The sequence below is a fragment of the Chenopodium quinoa genome, unplaced genomic scaffold (assembly GCF_001683475.1).
Source record: "Chenopodium quinoa cultivar QQ74 unplaced genomic scaffold, ASM168347v1, whole genome shotgun sequence".
In the NCBI taxonomy this organism is placed as follows: domain Eukaryota; kingdom Viridiplantae; phylum Streptophyta; class Magnoliopsida; order Caryophyllales; family Amaranthaceae; genus Chenopodium; species Chenopodium quinoa.
In genome coordinates this window covers 2,690,566-2,694,786 of record NW_018744988.1, presented here as the reverse complement: position 1 = coordinate 2,694,786, position 4,221 = coordinate 2,690,566, and positions in this window count along the sequence as shown.

Genomic DNA, 4,221 nt, shown 5'->3' with positions numbered 1-4,221 from the left:
AGGAAACGTTTTTAGTAACTAACTAATTTCAGAGGTTTTTCTGTGCGGCAAGCCACATGGTACGGCAAGAATTACTTGTTGGGTGTTACTTGTATTATAGGGTTACTTGTATTCTGGGGTTACTTGTATGGGTTACTTGTAGGGTGTTACTTGTATTATGAAATTACTTGTATGGGTTATTATGAGGTTATTTGTATGTGTTACTTGTATCGTGGAGTTACTTGTATCGTGTGGTTACTTGTAGGTGTTACTTGTATTCCTAGTAACTCTTACAAGTAACTCTAAACCAAAACCTCATACCAAACCAGTAACACCCTATAAGTAACCCCAGAATACAAGTAACCCATGACAAAACCAGTAACACCCTACAAGTAACCCCTAACCAAAATCAGTAATACTCATACTAGAAACCCCAAAATACAAGTAACACCTACAAATCACCCATGACAAAACCAGTAACACCCTACAAGTAACCCCTAACCAAAACCAGTAACACCCATACAAGTAACCCTATAATACAAGTAACACTTACAAGTAACCCCTCAAAAAACCAGTAACACCTTACAAGTAACACCTGTCACACCATGTGGCCAGCCGCATACAAAAATTTGTAAACTAATTTAATAACCGCCCTATGCCCCTATATATACATATTCTGATATTATTCCTTGATCCTAAAATAAAAGGTTTATCCAACTTTGATATTTAAGGTCGGTGTACTAGAAGATTCATATATAAGCCTTAAACATTAGGTTTTAGTGATGATTTTAAATTTTTAATGTAGTCTTATGACTTTTAACTACCACAATTTTCATTATTTGCAAGGTAAAGGAAAATAGATAATAATTTATACGGTTATCTCCACTCTGTGAAAACTCGTTCTTTAGAAATTTATCCATTTAGTTTTTTTTTTAATTATTTGTCCATCAATACATACGGATTTTCAAAAAAAAAATCCACTTTTTTTTTTTTTGAAGGGTGATATATTTTTTTAATAAATTTTATATAACCCGACATATATAAGGTAGGTGTTATCAAAAGCTCGAGTTTGTATGTACTCCGTATTTGATAATGTACTAGTAGAAAAAAATACTTCATTCATTCCTAATTATTTTAATCATGGAATGTTTTCAATATGGATTAAAATTTTGATCATTAATTCTCTCTACTTTGTCGTGGATAAGGACTTTACAAAATCATGTCCTCAACCCAAGTCTCAATTTCTTCAAGACACTCTACAATTTTTTATTTTTTATTTTTTTTTTTTTTTTGGAAATACTAGGACTGTAATGGACTAGTGGCTAGTCTTCTCATCTCAAGTGCTCTACTTAAAGCCTTAAAGGTGAAGGACTAACCAAGAGTTTCTTTAAATTCACAAAGGTTATGAGATCACCATTTGACTTTTGGTGTAGTGGTGATTAAGACTACATTTGATAGGGATGACCTGTGTTCGATTCCCACAATAACAATTGGGATTTAGAAGAGAACTGGAACCTAACCAATTAAAACTGATCCTCGAATCCAGATTATTTCAAAGAGTGGACCGAGTAGAACATAAAAAAAATAATAATAATAATAAATAAAAAGGTAATAAGCTAAGACGAACTTGGTTTAAAGTTTAAAACAAACACTAGCTTTATTGTTCGATTTCCAGAGTGGATTCTTCATGCATCATTCAAGGTTCATTTACTATCAAATTTGTATACCAAACCCGTTTACATCTCTACGACCCTAGTTATGGCCTTATGGGTTATTAGTTCGTTATTTAATTTGTATCGGCCCATTAGCACGAGGACATGAAAAATTGTTGCACCACATTTGAGAAAGAAACCTACTTGATGGGCCAACTAAATTCACCAATTCATTGCAGCTTGTGGCAATATATAAGCATTTAAAGTTCAAATATAATCATGTGTATTGTGATTTTTATTTTTATTTTAATTTTTTATTCAAATAGGAAGAATTTGTTTATGAAAAAATATTTCAATGATATAAATAAAAATATATATGAGTAAATATTACATCTATATATAAATTTAACAAATACATAACAATCGAATTAAAAAAATTTTAAAGAAAAATGTTAGGGAAATTATTAATTTCATTTTCTCTCCTATTTTTTTCCTTACACTCCCTTATACTTTACATAATTTTCGTAAATTACGTATCTATTATATTAACAAGTATGGAAAAAATCGAATAAAATTGATCGCAACTAAAAGGTTAAGATGATGGTTGAAGTTCGATATCAATTTATATATTATTCAATCAAAAACAAATAAATGTGGTACTTGAATAGACTGATTACACAAATATCACTCGGTTGCATGATCCTAGACAAACATAATTGTAAATTTTAGATCACTCACTCGGTTGCATGTTTTTGTGTTATTAAGGCACATCTCATCTCATGATAACCTATGAAATTGCAAGTTTGCAACTAACAAAGTCATATAAACATGTGATACATAGGAATCCAAAGCGTTACACATAATATAGAACTATATATTTGTATGTATACGTTGCTATTTCCCTAAACTTTCATCTTTGGATTCTCTTTCTCTCATTGTCTTGTTTTTCAAGCATAGTTTCTTGTGTAACACCTACCTAATTATATTATATAAATAATTAAATACTAATATAATTGCTTTATTTGGTTAATTAATTCGATCATTGATAATTAGCCACCGTTATCAGACGATCGGATCTTCTTCTCTAAATCGTGTTGGCAAAAGAATGATAAGCTATAAAAATCATGTGCATAAACTTATAAAAAATAAATTAAATCATTTTTTTTATATAGAGATAACTCCTGAAAATCAAAACAAAAGTAAATGTTTTATATAATAAATTGTGGTATTTATTTGATCCGATTTATGTTGAGTAACACACATGTACAACAGCAATATTTGTGTGGTTGCCGCGTTACTCATTCGATTGCAGGCGGGTACTCAAATTTAAAACTTTTAAATTTTAGTTTCATCTAAATTTATAGACGTTTGTTGGCGGGTTAATCTAATAAATAAGTATTTTAATTATAGTGGCATCAATGATAATTTTCTATTAGAAATCTATGATGATTTTCATGGTTATATCCAAGTGCTATAAATATTGATAAAGTAATACTCATAATGAGGGTAATTTAATTAAGTCAACATCGGCAAAAAGTCAAACCACATAAATGCAATTCCGGTTTATTGTTAATACTCGTAAAATTAATTGGGAAATAGATCGATGAAGTAGTCTATCAAATTTGTACAATTACATGTTGTCAATGACTCAATGTTGGTCATTCTTCTTGTCAAAAAAAAAAATGTTGGTCATTCTCTTTCTTCTTTTTTAATGTTAGTCCAAACTTAATACACGTCGGGTTTTTCCTATAAAATTTCTTGCTCAACCCTTCCATTTTAATCCAACGCCTTATAGGGTATAGGTATACACGATATATATGCTCACATTTGGTTTTAACTTTAATATGAGTTTCCTTTGAGCTAAAATTGACAAACCAACAATATACAAGCATGCGAGATATCAAATCAAAATACATATACAAAAGTGTTATAAAATCATTTTTTTTTTCTTTTCACGAAAATGTTATCCATGTGCATATGTATGTGACAATTGTATACGAGTACGTACAATACGAGTATATACCCAAACACGACTTTTGTAACGGTGTCTAAGTAACGTAACATATCCTTGCAATTGCAACTTATTACGGAGTAATGGAGTATTATTTATGTCAAATCCAAATCAAAAAAAACTTTCGTTACGTACGGGGGACATCATGTCTCATCTAATGCTCATCTCCATCTTATATCATCAGTTTGTTACACTGAACTTGTACACGACACAAACTAGCTGGAGAACTTTAATCATACATGATCCAAGACAAAATTATTTACACTTTACACCCCCATACCCATTGCCCATGTACCATAAAACTAGTCGTCTAAACCACTACCAGTCTACCATGTGTCCATGTGATCGGAATCCGACCGAGAGCGATCCCGTGGCAATCGGAAGAACTTAGCCGTTGTACTGTTGCATTGCTGGTGATCTGAATTGATTATTAAACTTGAGATTATATTGCATCATGGTATACATATATAATTTGCCTGTTTTGGTGACGTAGTTGGTGTCTAGGATTCTTTATAACTTTAATTTGTTAGGCTAGTTAGTTGCCTTTAGATCACGGCATCATTCTTTTTACTTGTTTTT